The 13,323-nt window shown below is 45.5% G+C and overlaps 47 non-coding genes across 47 annotated transcripts; all 47 read right to left on the reverse strand.

The window, feature by feature from the left end:
- Nucleotides 1–134: 134 nt before the first annotated feature.
- Nucleotides 135–216, reverse strand: Trnas-uga (transfer RNA serine (anticodon UGA)). The gene has a single exon. It is a non-coding gene; the product is annotated as a tRNA-Ser (tRNA).
- Nucleotides 217–437: 221 nt separating this feature from the next.
- Nucleotides 438–519, reverse strand: Trnas-cga (transfer RNA serine (anticodon CGA)). The gene has a single exon. It is a non-coding gene; the product is annotated as a tRNA-Ser (tRNA).
- A 75-nt stretch (nucleotides 520–594) lies between these two features.
- On the reverse strand, nucleotides 595–676 carry Trnas-cga (transfer RNA serine (anticodon CGA)). The gene has a single exon. It is a non-coding gene; the product is annotated as a tRNA-Ser (tRNA).
- Nucleotides 677–1,214: 538 nt separating this feature from the next.
- Trnas-uga (transfer RNA serine (anticodon UGA)) lies at nucleotides 1,215–1,296 on the reverse strand. The gene has a single exon. It is a non-coding gene; the product is annotated as a tRNA-Ser (tRNA).
- Nucleotides 1,297–1,517: 221 nt separating this feature from the next.
- Nucleotides 1,518–1,599, reverse strand: Trnas-uga (transfer RNA serine (anticodon UGA)). Its single transcript has one exon. It is a non-coding gene; the product is annotated as a tRNA-Ser (tRNA).
- Nucleotides 1,600–1,673: 74 nt separating this feature from the next.
- Trnas-uga (transfer RNA serine (anticodon UGA)) lies at nucleotides 1,674–1,755 on the reverse strand. Its single transcript has one exon. It is a non-coding gene; the product is annotated as a tRNA-Ser (tRNA).
- Nucleotides 1,756–2,135: 380 nt separating this feature from the next.
- Nucleotides 2,136–2,217, reverse strand: Trnas-cga (transfer RNA serine (anticodon CGA)). The gene has a single exon. It is a non-coding gene; the product is annotated as a tRNA-Ser (tRNA).
- A 388-nt stretch (nucleotides 2,218–2,605) lies between these two features.
- Nucleotides 2,606–2,687, reverse strand: Trnas-cga (transfer RNA serine (anticodon CGA)). The gene has a single exon. It is a non-coding gene; the product is annotated as a tRNA-Ser (tRNA).
- A 168-nt stretch (nucleotides 2,688–2,855) lies between these two features.
- Nucleotides 2,856–2,937, reverse strand: Trnas-cga (transfer RNA serine (anticodon CGA)). Its single transcript has one exon. It is a non-coding gene; the product is annotated as a tRNA-Ser (tRNA).
- A 73-nt stretch (nucleotides 2,938–3,010) lies between these two features.
- On the reverse strand, nucleotides 3,011–3,092 carry Trnas-cga (transfer RNA serine (anticodon CGA)). Its single transcript has one exon. It is a non-coding gene; the product is annotated as a tRNA-Ser (tRNA).
- A 73-nt stretch (nucleotides 3,093–3,165) lies between these two features.
- On the reverse strand, nucleotides 3,166–3,247 carry Trnas-uga (transfer RNA serine (anticodon UGA)). Its single transcript has one exon. It is a non-coding gene; the product is annotated as a tRNA-Ser (tRNA).
- Nucleotides 3,248–3,572: 325 nt separating this feature from the next.
- Nucleotides 3,573–3,654, reverse strand: Trnas-uga (transfer RNA serine (anticodon UGA)). The gene has a single exon. It is a non-coding gene; the product is annotated as a tRNA-Ser (tRNA).
- A 73-nt stretch (nucleotides 3,655–3,727) lies between these two features.
- Trnas-cga (transfer RNA serine (anticodon CGA)) lies at nucleotides 3,728–3,809 on the reverse strand. The gene has a single exon. It is a non-coding gene; the product is annotated as a tRNA-Ser (tRNA).
- Nucleotides 3,810–3,882: 73 nt separating this feature from the next.
- Nucleotides 3,883–3,964, reverse strand: Trnas-cga (transfer RNA serine (anticodon CGA)). The gene has a single exon. It is a non-coding gene; the product is annotated as a tRNA-Ser (tRNA).
- A 74-nt stretch (nucleotides 3,965–4,038) lies between these two features.
- On the reverse strand, nucleotides 4,039–4,120 carry Trnas-uga (transfer RNA serine (anticodon UGA)). Its single transcript has one exon. It is a non-coding gene; the product is annotated as a tRNA-Ser (tRNA).
- A 220-nt stretch (nucleotides 4,121–4,340) lies between these two features.
- Nucleotides 4,341–4,422, reverse strand: Trnas-uga (transfer RNA serine (anticodon UGA)). The gene has a single exon. It is a non-coding gene; the product is annotated as a tRNA-Ser (tRNA).
- Nucleotides 4,423–4,644: 222 nt separating this feature from the next.
- Nucleotides 4,645–4,726, reverse strand: Trnas-cga (transfer RNA serine (anticodon CGA)). Its single transcript has one exon. It is a non-coding gene; the product is annotated as a tRNA-Ser (tRNA).
- Nucleotides 4,727–4,801: 75 nt separating this feature from the next.
- On the reverse strand, nucleotides 4,802–4,883 carry Trnas-cga (transfer RNA serine (anticodon CGA)). Its single transcript has one exon. It is a non-coding gene; the product is annotated as a tRNA-Ser (tRNA).
- A 532-nt stretch (nucleotides 4,884–5,415) lies between these two features.
- Nucleotides 5,416–5,497, reverse strand: Trnas-uga (transfer RNA serine (anticodon UGA)). Its single transcript has one exon. It is a non-coding gene; the product is annotated as a tRNA-Ser (tRNA).
- A 222-nt stretch (nucleotides 5,498–5,719) lies between these two features.
- On the reverse strand, nucleotides 5,720–5,801 carry Trnas-uga (transfer RNA serine (anticodon UGA)). Its single transcript has one exon. It is a non-coding gene; the product is annotated as a tRNA-Ser (tRNA).
- Nucleotides 5,802–5,871: 70 nt separating this feature from the next.
- Trnas-uga (transfer RNA serine (anticodon UGA)) lies at nucleotides 5,872–5,953 on the reverse strand. The gene has a single exon. It is a non-coding gene; the product is annotated as a tRNA-Ser (tRNA).
- A 222-nt stretch (nucleotides 5,954–6,175) lies between these two features.
- Nucleotides 6,176–6,257, reverse strand: Trnas-cga (transfer RNA serine (anticodon CGA)). Its single transcript has one exon. It is a non-coding gene; the product is annotated as a tRNA-Ser (tRNA).
- Nucleotides 6,258–6,332: 75 nt separating this feature from the next.
- Trnas-cga (transfer RNA serine (anticodon CGA)) lies at nucleotides 6,333–6,414 on the reverse strand. The gene has a single exon. It is a non-coding gene; the product is annotated as a tRNA-Ser (tRNA).
- Nucleotides 6,415–6,488: 74 nt separating this feature from the next.
- Trnas-uga (transfer RNA serine (anticodon UGA)) lies at nucleotides 6,489–6,570 on the reverse strand. The gene has a single exon. It is a non-coding gene; the product is annotated as a tRNA-Ser (tRNA).
- A 74-nt stretch (nucleotides 6,571–6,644) lies between these two features.
- Nucleotides 6,645–6,726, reverse strand: Trnas-cga (transfer RNA serine (anticodon CGA)). The gene has a single exon. It is a non-coding gene; the product is annotated as a tRNA-Ser (tRNA).
- A 74-nt stretch (nucleotides 6,727–6,800) lies between these two features.
- Nucleotides 6,801–6,882, reverse strand: Trnas-uga (transfer RNA serine (anticodon UGA)). Its single transcript has one exon. It is a non-coding gene; the product is annotated as a tRNA-Ser (tRNA).
- A 74-nt stretch (nucleotides 6,883–6,956) lies between these two features.
- Nucleotides 6,957–7,038, reverse strand: Trnas-uga (transfer RNA serine (anticodon UGA)). The gene has a single exon. It is a non-coding gene; the product is annotated as a tRNA-Ser (tRNA).
- A 230-nt stretch (nucleotides 7,039–7,268) lies between these two features.
- Nucleotides 7,269–7,350, reverse strand: Trnas-cga (transfer RNA serine (anticodon CGA)). Its single transcript has one exon. It is a non-coding gene; the product is annotated as a tRNA-Ser (tRNA).
- A 172-nt stretch (nucleotides 7,351–7,522) lies between these two features.
- On the reverse strand, nucleotides 7,523–7,604 carry Trnas-cga (transfer RNA serine (anticodon CGA)). The gene has a single exon. It is a non-coding gene; the product is annotated as a tRNA-Ser (tRNA).
- A 381-nt stretch (nucleotides 7,605–7,985) lies between these two features.
- Nucleotides 7,986–8,067, reverse strand: Trnas-uga (transfer RNA serine (anticodon UGA)). The gene has a single exon. It is a non-coding gene; the product is annotated as a tRNA-Ser (tRNA).
- A 777-nt stretch (nucleotides 8,068–8,844) lies between these two features.
- Nucleotides 8,845–8,926, reverse strand: Trnas-cga (transfer RNA serine (anticodon CGA)). Its single transcript has one exon. It is a non-coding gene; the product is annotated as a tRNA-Ser (tRNA).
- A 72-nt stretch (nucleotides 8,927–8,998) lies between these two features.
- Nucleotides 8,999–9,080, reverse strand: Trnas-cga (transfer RNA serine (anticodon CGA)). The gene has a single exon. It is a non-coding gene; the product is annotated as a tRNA-Ser (tRNA).
- Nucleotides 9,081–9,154: 74 nt separating this feature from the next.
- Trnas-uga (transfer RNA serine (anticodon UGA)) lies at nucleotides 9,155–9,236 on the reverse strand. Its single transcript has one exon. It is a non-coding gene; the product is annotated as a tRNA-Ser (tRNA).
- Nucleotides 9,237–9,446: 210 nt separating this feature from the next.
- Trnas-uga (transfer RNA serine (anticodon UGA)) lies at nucleotides 9,447–9,528 on the reverse strand. The gene has a single exon. It is a non-coding gene; the product is annotated as a tRNA-Ser (tRNA).
- Nucleotides 9,529–9,602: 74 nt separating this feature from the next.
- Trnas-uga (transfer RNA serine (anticodon UGA)) lies at nucleotides 9,603–9,684 on the reverse strand. The gene has a single exon. It is a non-coding gene; the product is annotated as a tRNA-Ser (tRNA).
- Nucleotides 9,685–9,755: 71 nt separating this feature from the next.
- Nucleotides 9,756–9,837, reverse strand: Trnas-uga (transfer RNA serine (anticodon UGA)). The gene has a single exon. It is a non-coding gene; the product is annotated as a tRNA-Ser (tRNA).
- A 219-nt stretch (nucleotides 9,838–10,056) lies between these two features.
- Nucleotides 10,057–10,138, reverse strand: Trnas-cga (transfer RNA serine (anticodon CGA)). The gene has a single exon. It is a non-coding gene; the product is annotated as a tRNA-Ser (tRNA).
- Nucleotides 10,139–10,665: 527 nt separating this feature from the next.
- On the reverse strand, nucleotides 10,666–10,747 carry Trnas-uga (transfer RNA serine (anticodon UGA)). The gene has a single exon. It is a non-coding gene; the product is annotated as a tRNA-Ser (tRNA).
- A 70-nt stretch (nucleotides 10,748–10,817) lies between these two features.
- Trnas-uga (transfer RNA serine (anticodon UGA)) lies at nucleotides 10,818–10,899 on the reverse strand. Its single transcript has one exon. It is a non-coding gene; the product is annotated as a tRNA-Ser (tRNA).
- A 374-nt stretch (nucleotides 10,900–11,273) lies between these two features.
- On the reverse strand, nucleotides 11,274–11,355 carry Trnas-cga (transfer RNA serine (anticodon CGA)). The gene has a single exon. It is a non-coding gene; the product is annotated as a tRNA-Ser (tRNA).
- A 225-nt stretch (nucleotides 11,356–11,580) lies between these two features.
- Trnas-cga (transfer RNA serine (anticodon CGA)) lies at nucleotides 11,581–11,662 on the reverse strand. Its single transcript has one exon. It is a non-coding gene; the product is annotated as a tRNA-Ser (tRNA).
- A 225-nt stretch (nucleotides 11,663–11,887) lies between these two features.
- Trnas-uga (transfer RNA serine (anticodon UGA)) lies at nucleotides 11,888–11,969 on the reverse strand. Its single transcript has one exon. It is a non-coding gene; the product is annotated as a tRNA-Ser (tRNA).
- A 73-nt stretch (nucleotides 11,970–12,042) lies between these two features.
- Nucleotides 12,043–12,124, reverse strand: Trnas-uga (transfer RNA serine (anticodon UGA)). The gene has a single exon. It is a non-coding gene; the product is annotated as a tRNA-Ser (tRNA).
- Nucleotides 12,125–12,198: 74 nt separating this feature from the next.
- Nucleotides 12,199–12,280, reverse strand: Trnas-cga (transfer RNA serine (anticodon CGA)). The gene has a single exon. It is a non-coding gene; the product is annotated as a tRNA-Ser (tRNA).
- Nucleotides 12,281–12,451: 171 nt separating this feature from the next.
- On the reverse strand, nucleotides 12,452–12,533 carry Trnas-cga (transfer RNA serine (anticodon CGA)). The gene has a single exon. It is a non-coding gene; the product is annotated as a tRNA-Ser (tRNA).
- Nucleotides 12,534–12,763: 230 nt separating this feature from the next.
- Nucleotides 12,764–12,845, reverse strand: Trnas-cga (transfer RNA serine (anticodon CGA)). The gene has a single exon. It is a non-coding gene; the product is annotated as a tRNA-Ser (tRNA).
- Nucleotides 12,846–13,226: 381 nt separating this feature from the next.
- Trnas-uga (transfer RNA serine (anticodon UGA)) lies at nucleotides 13,227–13,308 on the reverse strand. The gene has a single exon. It is a non-coding gene; the product is annotated as a tRNA-Ser (tRNA).
- Between the last annotated feature and the right edge of the window lie 15 nt (nucleotides 13,309–13,323).

The following is a 13,323-nucleotide window of genomic DNA, read 5'->3' on the forward strand; positions in this document are numbered from 1 at the left end:
TTCGAACCTGTGCGGGCAGAGCCCAACATATTTCAGGTCTGTCGCCTTAACTACTCGGCCACGGTTGCATTAAAAGTTTAATTTAAAACCGTTCCGAGTCAGATCATCATTCATTTCAAAAATAAGAAAAAGAACGTCGCCGACAGGATTCGAACCTGTGCGGGCAGAGCCCAACAGATTTCAAGTCTGTCGCCTTAACCACTCGGCCACGACGACTACGGTTTGACCAAGAATTAATTTGTAACTGTTCCGAGTAAGATCATCATTCATTTCAAAAATAAGAAAAAGAACGTCGCCGACAGGATTCGAACTGTGCGGGCAGAGCCCAACAGATTTCAGGTCTGTCGCCTTAACTACTCGGCCACGGTTGCATTAAAGGTTTAATTTGAAACCGTTCCGAGTAAGATCATCATTCATTTCAAAAATTAGAAAAAGAACGTCGCCGACAGGATTCGAACCTGGGCGGGCATAGCCCAACAGATTTCGAGTCTGTCGCCTTAACCACTCGGCCACGACGACTACGGTTTCATCAAAGCATTAATTTGTAACCGTTCCGAGTAAGATCATCATTCATTTCAAAAATAAGAAAAAGAACGTCGCCGACAGGATTCGAACCTGTGCGGGCAGAGCCCAACAGATTTCGAGTCTGTCGCCTTAACCACTCGGCCACGACGACTACGGTTTCATCAAAGAATTAATTTGTAACCGTTCCGAGTAAGATCATCATTTGTCTGAAAAATTAGAAGAAGAACGTCGCGGACAGGATTCGAACCTGTGCGGGCAGAGCCCAACAGATTTCAAGTCTGTCGCCTTAACCACTCGGCCACGACGTCTACGGTTGCATTAAAGGTTTAATTTGAAACCGTTCCGAGTAAGATCATTCATTTCAAAAATAGAAAAAGAACGTCGCCGACAGGATTCGAACCTGGCGGGCAGAGCCCAACAGATTTCGAGTCTGTCGCCTTAACCACTCGGCCACGACGACTACGGTTTGACCAAAAAATAATTTGTAACTGTTCCCAGTAAGATCATCATTTGTCTCAAAAATTAGAAGAAGAACGTGGCCGACAGGATTCGTACCTGTGCGGGCAGAGCCCAACAGATTTCGAGTCTGTCGCCTTAACCACTCGGCCACGACGACTACGGTTTGACCAAGAATTAATTTGTAACTGTTCCCAGTAAGATCATCATTTATCTCAAAATTAGAAAAAGAACGTCGCCGACAGGATTCGAACCTGTGCGGGCAGAGCCCAACAGATTTCAAGTCTGTCGCCTTAACCACTCGGCCACGACGACTACGGTTGCATTAAAGGTTTAATTTGAAACTGTTCCGAGTAAGGATTATCATTCACTTCAAAAATAAGAAAAAGAACGTCGCCGACAGGATTCGAACCTGTGCGGGCAGAGCCCAACAGATTTCAGTCTGTCGCCTTAACTACTCGGCCACGGTTGCATTAAAGGTTTAATTTGAAACCGTTCCGAGTAGATCATCATTCATTTCAAAAATAGAAAAAGAACGTCGCCGACAGGATTCGAACCTGTGCGGGCAGAGCCCAACAGATTTCAAGTCTGTCGCCTTAACCACTCGGCCACGACGACTACGGTTTGACCAAGAATTAATTTGTAACTGTTCCCAGTAAGATCATCATTTACCTCAAAAATTAGAAAAAGAACGTCGCCGACAGGATTCGAACCTGTGCGGGCAGAGCCCAACAGATTTCAAGTCTGTCGCCTTAACCACTCGGCCACGACGACTACGGTTGCATTAAAGGTTTAATTTGAAACTGTTCCGAGTAAGATCATCATTCATTTCAAAAATAAGAAAAAGAACGTCGCCGACAGGATTCGAATCTGTGCGGGCAGAGCCCAACAGATTTCAGGTCTGTCGCCTTAACTACTCGGCCACGGTTGCATTAAAGGTTTAATTTGAAACCGTTCCGAGTAAGATCATCATTCATTTCAAAAATTAGAAAAAGAACGTCGCCGACAGGATTCAAACCTGGGCGGGCATAGCCCAACAGATTTCGAGTCTGTCGCGTTAACCACTCGGCCACGACGACTACGGTTTCATCAAAGAATTAATTTGTAACCGTTCCGAGTAAGATCATCATTCATTTCAAAAATAAGAAAAAGAACGTCGCCGACAGGATTCGAACCTGTGCGGGCAGAGCCCAACAGATTTCGAGTCTGTCGCCTTAACCACTCGGCCACGACGACTACGGTTTCATCAAAGAATTAATTTGTAACCGTTCCGAGTAAGATCATCATTTGTCTCAAAAATTAGAAGAAGAACGTCGCCGAAGGATTCGAACCTGTGCGGGCAGAGCCCAACAGATTTCAAGTCTGTCGCCTTAACCACTCGGCCACGACGACAACGGTTGCATTAAAGGTTTAATTTGAAACTGTTCCGAGTACGATCATCATTCATTTCAAAAATAAGAAAAAGAACGTCGCCGACAGGATTCGAACCTGTGCGGGCAGAGCCCAACAGATTTCAAGTCTTTCGCCTTAACCATTCGGCCACGACGACTACGGTTGCATTAAAGGTTTAATTTGAAACCGTTCCGAGTAAGATCATCATTCATTTCAAAAATAGGAAAAAGAACGTCGCCGACAGGATTCGAACCTGTGCGGGCAGAGCCCAACAGATTTCGAGTCTGTCGCCTTAACCACTCGGCCACGACGACTACGGTTTGACCAAGAATTAATTTGTAACTGTTCCCAGTGTGCGGCCAGAGCCCAACAGATTTCAAGTCTGTCGCCTTAACCACTCGGCCACGACGACTACGGTTGCAAAAGGTTTAATTTGAAACTGTTCCGAGTAAGATCATCATTTGTCAAAAATAGAAGAAGAACGTCGCCGACAGGATTCGAACCTGTGCGGGCAGAGCCCAACAGATTTCGAGTCTGTCGCCTTAACCACTCGGCCACGACGACTACGGTTTGACCAAGAATTAATTTGTAACTGTTCCCAGTAAGATCATCATTTATTTAAAAATTAGAAAAAGAACGTCGCCGACAGGATTCGAACCTGTGCGGGCAGAGCCCAACAGATTTCGAGTCTGTCGCCTTAACCACTCGGCCACGACGACTACGGTTTGACCAAGAATTAATTTGTAACTGTTCCCAGTAAGATCATCATTTATCTCAAAAATTAGAAAAGAACGTCGCCGACAGGATTCGAACCTGTGCGGGCAGAGCCCAACAGATTTCAAGTCTGTCGCCTTAACCACTCGGCCACGACGACTACGGTTTGACCAAGAATTAATTTGTAACTGTTCCCAGTAAGATCATCATTTATCTCAAAAATTAGAAAATGAACGTCGCCGACAGGATTCGAACCTGTGCGGGCATTAAAGGTTTAATTTGAAACCGTTCCGAGTAAGATCATCATTCATTTCAAAAATAAAAAAGAACGTCGCCGACAGGATTCGAACCTGGCGGGCAGAGCCCAACAGATTTCGAGTCTGTCGCCTTAACCACTCGGCCACGACGACTACGGTTTCATCAAAGAATTAATTTGTAACCGTTCCGAGTAAGATCATCATTCATTTCAAAAATAAGAAAAAGAACGTCGCCGACAGGATTCGAACCTGTGCGGGCAGAGCCCAACAGATTTCAAGTCTGTCGCCTTAACCACTCGGCCACGACGACTACGGTTGCATTAAAGGTTTAATTTGAACCGTTCCGAGTAAGATCATCATTCATTTCAAAAATAGAAAAAGAACGTCGCCGACAGGATTCGAACCTGTGCGGGCAGAGCCCAACAGATTTCGAGTCTGTCGCCTTAACCACTCGGCCACGACGACTACGGTTTGACCAAGAATTAATTTGTAACTGTTCCCAGTAAGATCATCATTTGTCTCAAAAATTAGAAAAGAACGTCGCCGACAGGATTCGAACCTGTGCGGGCAGAGCCCAACAGATTTCGAGTCTGTCGCCTTAACCACTCGGCCACGACGACTACGGTTTGACCAAGAATTAATTTGTAACTGTTCCCAGTAAGATCATCATTTATCTCAAAAATTAGAAAAAGAACGTCGCCGACAGGATTCGAACCTGTGCGGGCAGAGCCCAACAGATTTCAAGTCTGTCGCCTTAACCACTCGGCCACGACGACTACGGTTGCATTAAAGGTTTAATTTGAAACTGTTCCGAGTAAGATCATCATTCATTTCAAAAATAGAAAAAGAACGTCGCCGACAGGATTCGAACCTGTGCGGGCAGAGCCCAACAGATTTCAGTCTGTCGCCTTAACACTCGGCCACGGTTGCATTAAAAGTTTAATTTAAAACCGTTCCGAGTCAGATCATCATTCATTTCAAAAATAAGAAAAAGAACGTCGCCGACAGGATTCGAACCTGTGCGGGCAGAGCCCAACAGATTTCAAGTCTGTCGCCTTAACCACTCGGCCACGACGACTACGGTTTGACCAAGAATTAATTTGTAACTGTTCCGAGTAAGATCATCATTCATTTCAAAAATAAGAAAAAGAACGTCGCCGACAGGATTCGAATCTGTGCGGGCAGAGCCCAACAGATTTCAGGTCTGTCGCCTTAACTACTCGGCCACGGTTGCATTAAAGGTTTAATTTGAAACCGTTCCGAGTAAGATCATCATTCATTTCAAAAATTAGAAAAAGAACGTCGCCGACAGGATTCGAACCTGGGCGGGCATAGCCCAACAGATTTCGAGTCTGTCGCCTTAACCACTCGGCCACGACGACTACGGTTTCATCAAAGCATTAATTTGTAACCGTTCCGAGTAAGATCATCATTCATTTCAAAAATAAGAAAAAGAACGTCGCCGACAGGATTCGAACCTGTGCGGGCAGAGCCCAACAGATTTCGAGTCTGTCGCCTTAACCACTCGGCCACGACGACTACGGTTTCATCAAAGAATTAATTTGTAACCGTTCCGAGTAAGATCATCATTTGTCAAAAATTAGAAGAAGAACGTCGCGACAGGATTCGAACCTGTGCGGGCAGAGCCCAACAGATTTCAGTCTGTCGCCTTAACCACTCGGCCACGACGACTACGGTTGCATTAAAGGTTTAATTTGAAACCGTTCCGAGTAAGATCATCATTCATTTCAAAAATAGAAAAAGAACGTCGCCGACAGGATTCGAACCTGGCGGGCAGAGCCCAACAGATTTCGAGTCTGTCGCCTTAACCACTCGGCCACGACGACTACGGTTTGACCAAAATAATTTGTAACTGTTCCAGTAAGATCATCATTTGTCTCAAAAATTAGAAGAAGAACGTGCCGACAGGATTCGACCTGTGCGGGCAGAGCCCAACAGATTTCGAGTCTGTCGCCTTAACCACTCGGCCACGACGACTACGGTTTGACCAAGAATTAATTTGTAACTGTTCCCAGTAAGATCATCATTTATCTCAAAATTAGAAAAAGAACGTCGCCGACAGGATTCGAACCTGTGCGGGCAGAGCCCAACAGATTTCAAGTCTGTCGCCTTAACCACTCGGCCACGACGACTACGGTTGCATTAAAGGTTTAATTTGAAACTGTTCCGAGTAAGATCATCATTCATTCAAAAATAAGAAAAAGAACGTCGCCGACAGGATTCGAACCTGTGCGGGCAGAGCCCAACAGATTTCAGGTCTGTCGCCTTAACTACTCGGCCACGGTTGCATTAAAGGTTTAATTTGAAACCGTTCCGAGTAAGATCATCATTCATTTCAAAAATAAGAAAAAGAACGTCGCCGACAGGATTCGAACCTGTGCGGGCAGAGCCCAACAGATTTCAAGTCTGTCGCCTTAACCACTCGGCCACGACGACTACGGTTTGACCAAGAATTAATTTGTAACTGTTCCGAGTAAGATCATCATTTCAAAAATTAGAAAAAGAACGTCGCCGACAGGATTCGAACCTGTGCGGGCAGAGCCCAACAGATTTCAAGTCTGTCGCCTTAACCACTCGGCCACGACGACTACGGTTGCATTAAAGGTTTAATTTGAAACTGTTCCGAGTAAGATCATCATTCATTTCAAAAATAAGAAAAAGAACGTCGCCGACAGGATTCGAACCTGTGCGGGCAGAGCCCAACAGATTTCAGTCTGTCGCCTTAACCACTCGGCCACGGTTGCATTAAAGGTTTAATTTGAAACCGTTCCGAGTAAGATCATCATTCATTTCAAAAATTAGAAAAAGAACGTCGCCGACAGGATTCGAACCTGTGCGGGCAGAGCCCAACAGATTTCGAGTCTGTCGCCTTAACCACTCGGCCACGACGACTACGGTTTCATCAAAGAATTAATTTGTAACCGTTCCGAGTAAGATCATCATTCATTTCAAAAATAAGAAAAAGAACGTCGCCGACAGGATTCGAACCTGTGCGGGCAGAGCCCAACAGATTTCGAGTCTGTCGCCTTAACCACTCGGCCACGACGACTACGGTTTCATCAAAGAATTAATTTGTAACCGTTCCGAGTAAGATCATCATTTGTCTGAAAAATTAGAAAAGAACGTCGCCGACAGGATTCGAACCTGTGCGGGCAGAGCCCAACAGATTTCAAGTCTGTCGCCTTAACCACTCGGCCACGACGACTACGGTTGCATTAAAGGTTTAATTTGAAACCGTTCCGAGTAAGATCATCATTCATTTCAAAAATAGAAAAAGAACGTCGCCGACAGGATTCGAACCTGTGCGGGCAGAGCCCAACAGATTTCGAGTCTGTCGCCTTAACCACTCGGCCACGACGACTACGGTTTGACCAAGAATTAATTTGTAACTGTTCCGAGTAAGATCATCATTTGTCTCAAAAATTAGAAAAAGAACGTCGCCGACAGGATTCGAACCTGTGCGGGCAGAGCCCAACAGATTTCAAGTCTGTCGCCTTAACCACTCGGCCACGACGACTACGGTTGCATAAAGGTTTAATTTGAAACTGTTCCGAGTAAGATCATCATTCATTTCAAAAATAAGAAAAAGAACGTCGCCGACAGGATTCGAACCTGTGCGGGCAGAGCCCAACAGATTTCAAGTCTGTCGCCTTAACCACTCGGCCACGACGACTACGGTTGCACTAAAGGTTTAATTTGAAACTGTTCCGAGTAAGATCATCATTCATTTCAAAAATAAGAAAAAGAACGTCGCCGACAGGATTCGAACCTGTGCGGGCAGAGCCCAACAGATTTCAAGTCTGTCGCCTTAACCATCGGCCACGACGACTACGGTTGCATTAAAGGTTTAATTTGAAACCGTTCCGAGTAAGATCATCATTCATTTCAAAAATAGAAAAAGAACGTCGCCGACAGGATTCGAACCTGTGCGGGCAGAGCCCAACAGATTTCGAGTCTGTCGCCTTAACCACTCGGCCACGACGACTACGGTTTGACCAAGAATTAATTTGTAACTGTCCCAGTGTGCGGCCAGAGCCCAACAGATTTCAAGTCTGTCGCCTTAACCACTCGGCCACGACGACTACGGTTGCATTAAAGGTTTAATTTGAAACTGTTCCGAGTAAGATCATCATTTGTCTGAAAAATTAGAAGAAGAACGTCGCCGACAGGATTCGAACCTGTGCGGGCAGAGCCCAACAGATTTCGAGTCTGTCGCCTTAACCACTCGGCCACGACGACTACGGTTTGACCAAGAATTAATTTGTAACTGTTCCCAGTAAGATCATCATTTATATTAAAAATTAGAAAAAGAACGTGCCGACAGGATTCGAACCTGTGCGGGCAGAGCCCAACAGATTTCGAGTCTGTCGCCTTAACCACTCGGCCACGACGACTACGGTTTCATCAAAGAATTAATTTGTAACCGTTCCGAGTAAGATCATCATTTGTCTCAAAAATTAGAAAAGAACGTCGCCGACAGGATTCGAACCTGTGGGGCAGAGCCCAACAGATTTCAGTCTGTCGCCTTAACCACTCGGCCACGACGACTACGGTTTGACCAAGAATTAATTTGTAACTGTTCCGAGTAAGATCATCATTTCTCAAAAATTAGAAAAAGAACGTCGCCGACAGGATTCGAACCTGTGCGGGCAGAGCCCAACAGATTTCAAGTCTGTCGCCTTAACCACTCGGCCACGACGACTACGGTTTGACAAATTAATTTGAACTGTTCCCAGTAAGATCATCATTCATTTCAAAAATTAGAAAAAGAACGTCGCCGACAGGATTCGAACCTGTGCGGGCAGAGCCCAACAGATTTCAGTCTGTCGCCTTAACCACTCGGCCACGACGACTACGGTTTGCACAAATTAATTTGAACTGTTCCGAGTAAGATCATCATTCATTTCAAAAATTAGAAAAAGAACGTCGCCGACAGGATTCGAACCTGTGCGGGCAGAGCCCAACAGATTTCAGTCTGTCGCCTTAACCACTCGGCCACGACGACTACGGTTGCATTAAAGGTTAATTTGAAACTGTTCCGAGTAAGATCATCATTCATTTCAAAAATTAGAAAAAGAACGTCGCCGACAGGATTCGAACCTGTGCGGGCAGAGCCCAACAGATTTCAGTCTGTCGCCTTAACCACTCGGCCACGACGACTACGGTTTGACCAAGAATTAATTTGTAACTGTTCCCAGTGATGCGGCAGAGCCCAACAGATTTCAAGTCTGTCGCCTTAACCACTCGGCCACGACGACTACGGTTTCATCAAATTAATTTGTAACCGTTCCGAGTAAGATCATCATTTGTCAAAAATTAGAAGAAGAACGTCGCCGACAGGATTCGAACCTGTGCGGGCAGAGCCCAACAGATTTCAGTCTGTCGCCTTAACCACTCGGCCACGACGACTACGGTTGCATTAAATTAATTTGAACTGTTCCGAGTAAGATCATCATTCATTTCAAAAATAGAAAAAGAACGTCGCCGACAGGATTCGAACCTGTGCGGGCAGAGCCCAACAGATTTCGAGTCTGTCGCCTTAACCACTCGGCCACGACGACTACGGTTTCAAAAGAATTAATTTGTAACTGTTCCGAGTAAGATCATCATTTGTCTCAAAAATTAGAAAAGAACGTCGCCGACAGGATTCGAACCTGTGCGGGCAGAGCCCAACAGATTTCGAGTCTGTCGCCTTAACCACTCGGCCACGACGACTACGGTTTGACCAAGAATTAATTTGTAACTGTTCCCAGTAAGATCATCATTTATCTCAAAAATTAGAAAAAGAACGTCGCCGACAGGATTCGAACCTGTGCGGGCAGAGCCCAACAGATTTCAAGTCTGTCGCCTTAACCACTCGGCCACGACGACTACGGTTGCAAGAATTAATTTGTAAACTGTTCCGAGTAAGATCATCATTTATTCAAAAATAGAAAAAGAACGTCGCCGACAGGATTCGAACCTGGCGGGCAGAGCCCAACAGATTTCAGTCTGTCGCCTTAACCACTCGGCCACGACGACTACGGTTTCATTTTTGAACCGTTCCGAGTAAGATCATCATTTTTCAAAAATAGAAAAGAACGTCGCCGACAGGATTCGAACCTGTGCGGGCAGAGCCCAACAGATTTCAAGTCTGTCGCCTTAACCACTCGGCCACGACGACTACGGTTTGACCAAGAATTAATTTGTAACTGTTCCCAGTAAGATCATCATTTATCTCAAAAATTAGAAAAAGAACGTCGCCGACAGGATTCGAACCTGTGCGGGCAGAGCCCAACAGATTTCAAGTCTGTCGCCTTAACCACTCGGCCACGACGACTACGGTTTGACAAGAATTAATTTGTAACTGTTCCGAGTAAGATCATCATTTATTCAAAAATAGAAAAAGAACGTCGCCGACAGGATTCGAACCTGTGCGGGCAGAGCCCAACAGATTTCAAGTCTGTCGCCTTAACCACTCGGCCACGACGACTACGGTTATAAAGGTTAATTTGAAACCGTTCCGAGTAAGATCATCATTTTCAAAAATTAGAAAAGAACGTCGCCGACAGGATTCGAACCTGTGCGGGCAGAGCCCAACAGATTTCAGTCTGTCGCCTTAACCACTCGGCCACGACGACTACGGTTTCATTAAATTTAATTTGAACCGTTCCGAGTAAGATCATCATTCATTTCAAAAATAGAAAAAGAACGTCGCCGACAGGATTCGAACCTGTGCGGGCAGAGCCCAACAGATTTCGAGTCTGTCGCCTTAACCACTCGGCCACGACGACTACGGTTTGACCAAAAATTAATTTGTAACCGTTCCGAGTAAGATCATCATTTGTCTCAAAAATTAGAAGAAGAACGTCGCCGACAGGATTCGAACCTGTGCGGGCAGAGCCCAACAGATTTCAGTCTGTCGCCTTAACCACTCGGCCACGACGACTACGGTTGCAAGAATTAATTTGTAACTGTTCCGAGTAAGATCATCATTTATCTCAAAAATTAGAAAAAGAACGTCGCCGACAGGATTCGAACCTGTGCGGGCAGAGCCCAACAGATTTCAGTCTGTCGCCTTAACCACTCGGCCACGACGACTACGGTTTGACAAAATTAATTTGTAACTGTTCCCAGTAAGATCATCATTCATCAAAAATTAGAAAAAGAACGTCGCCGACAGGATTCGAACCTGTGCGGGCAGAGCCCAACAGATTTCAGTCTGTCGCCTTAACCACTCGGCCACGACGTTTGCATTAAAGGTTTAATTTGAAACCGTTCCGAGTAAGATCATCATTCATTTCAAAAATAAGAAAAAGAACGTCGCCGACAGGATTCGAACCTGTGCGGGCAGAGCCCAACAGATTTCAAGTCTGTCGCCTTAACCACTCGGCCACGACGACTACGGTTTGACAAGAATTAATTTGTAACTGTTCCGAGTAAGATCATCATTTTCAAAAATTAGAAAAAGAACGTCGCCGACAGGATTCGAACCTGTGCGGGCAGAGCCCAACAGATTTCAAGTCTGTCGCCTTAACCACTCGGCCACGACGACTACGGTTGCATTAAAGGTTAATTTGAACTGTTCCGAGTAAGATCATCATTCATTTCAAAAATAAGAAAAAGAACGTCGCCGACAGGATTCGAACCTGTGCGGGCAGAGCCCAACAGATTTCAGTCTGTCGCCTTAACCACTCGGCCACGACGTTGCATTAAAGGTTAATTTGAACCGTTCCGAGTAAGATCATCATTCATTTCAAAAATTAGAAAAAGAACGTCGCCGACAGGATTCGAACCTGGCGGGCAGAGCCCAACAGATTTCAGTCTGTCGCCTTAACCACTCGGCCACGACGACTACGGTTTCATCAAAGAATTAATTTGTAACCGTTCCGAGTAAGATCATCATTCATTTCAAAAATAGAAAAAGAACGTCGCCGACAGGATTCGAACCTGTGCGGGCAGAGCCCAACAGATTTCGAGTCTGTCGCCTTAACCACTCGGCCACGACGACTACGGTTTCATCAAAGAATTAATTTGTAACCGTTCCGAGTAAGATCATCATTTGTCTCAAAAATTAGAAGAAGAACGTCGCCGACAGGATTCGAACCTGTGCGGGCAGAGCCCAACAGATTTCAGTCTGTCGCCTTAACCACTCGGCCACGACGACTACGGTTGCATTAAATTAATTTGAACCGTTCCGAGTAAGATCATCATTCATTCAAAAATAGAAAAAGAACGTCGCCGACAGGATTCGAACCTGTGCGGGCAGAGCCCAACAGATTTCGAGTCTGTCGCCTTAACCACTCGGCCACGACGACTACGGTTTGACCAAGAATTAATTTGTAACTGTTCCCAGTAAGATCATCATTTATTCAAAAATTAGAAAAAGAACGTCGCCGACAGGATTCGAACCTGTGCGGGCAGAGCCCAACAGATTTCAGTCTGTCGCCTTAACCACTCGGCCACGACGACTACGGTTTCACAAAGGTTAATTTGAACTGTTCCGAGTAAGATCATCATTCATTTCAAAAATTAGAAAAGAACGTCGCCGACAGGATTCGAACCTGTGCGGGCAGAGCCCAACAGATTTCAAGTCTGTCGCCTTAACCACTCGGCCACGACGACTACGGTTGCATAAAGGTTAATTTGAAACTGTTCCGAGTAAGATCATCATTCATTTCAAAAATTAGAAAAAGAACGTCGCCGACAGGATTCGAACCTGTGCGGGCAGAGCCCAACAGATTTCAAGTCTGTCGCCTTAACCACTCGGCCACGACGACTACGGTTGCATTAAAGGTTTAATTTGAAACCGTTCCGAGTAAGATCATCATTCATTTCAAAAATAGAAAAAGAACGTCGCCGACAGGATTCGAACCTGTGCGGGCAGAGCCCAACAGATTTCGAGTCTGTCGCCTTAACCACTCGGCCACGACGACTACGGTTTGACCAAGAATTAATTTGTAACTGTTCCCAGTAAGTGCGGCCAGAGCCCAACAGATTTCAGTCTGTCGCCTTAACCACTCGGCCACGACGACTACGGTTGCATTAAAGGTTTAATTTGAAACTGTTCCGAGTAAGATCATCATTTTCAAAAATTAGAAAAAGAACGTCGCCGACAGGATTCGAACCTGTGCGGGCAGAGCCCAACAGATTTCGAGTCTGTCGCCTTAACCACTCGGCCACGACGACTACGGTTTCATTAAAGAATTAATTTGTAACTGTTCCGAGTAAGATCATCATTTTCTCAAAAATTAGAAGAAGAACGTCGCCGACAGGATTCGAACCTGTGCGGGCAGAGCCCAACAGATTTCAGTCTGTCGCCTTAACCACTCGGCCACGACGACTACGGTTTCATTAAAGAATTAATTTGTAAACCGTTCCGAGTAAGATCATCATTTTTTCAAAAATTAGAAAAAGAACGTCGCCGACAGGATTCGAACCTGTGCGGGCAGAGCCCAACAGATTTCGAGTCTGTCGCCTTAACCACTCGGCCACGACGACTACGGTTTGACAAGAATTAATTTGTAACTGTTCCGAGTAAGATCATCATTTATCTCAAAAATTAGAAAAAGAACGTCGCCGACAGGATTCGAACCTGTGCGGGCAGAGCCCAACAGATTTCAGTCTGTCGCCTTAACCACTCGGCCACGACGACTACGGTTGCATCAAAGAATTAATTTGTAACCGTTCCGAGTAAGATCATCATTTCTTCAAAAATTAGAAAAGAACGTCGCCGACAGGATTCGAACCTGTGCGGGCAGAGCCCAACAGATTTCAGTCTGTCGCCTTAACCACTCGGCCACGACGACTACGGTTTCATAAAGAATTAATTTGAAACTGTTCCGAGTAAGATCATCATTTTCAAAAATTAGAGAAAAAGAACGTCGCCGACAGGATTCGAACCTGTGCGGGCAGAGCCCAACAGATTTCAAGTCTGTCGCCTTAACCACTCGGCCACGACGACTACGGTTGCATTAAA

This window comes from Ciona robusta, unplaced genomic scaffold (assembly GCF_009617815.1).
Source record: "Ciona robusta unplaced genomic scaffold, ASM961781v2 AP042757.1".
Classification (NCBI taxonomy): domain Eukaryota; kingdom Metazoa; phylum Chordata; class Ascidiacea; order Phlebobranchia; family Cionidae; genus Ciona; species Ciona robusta.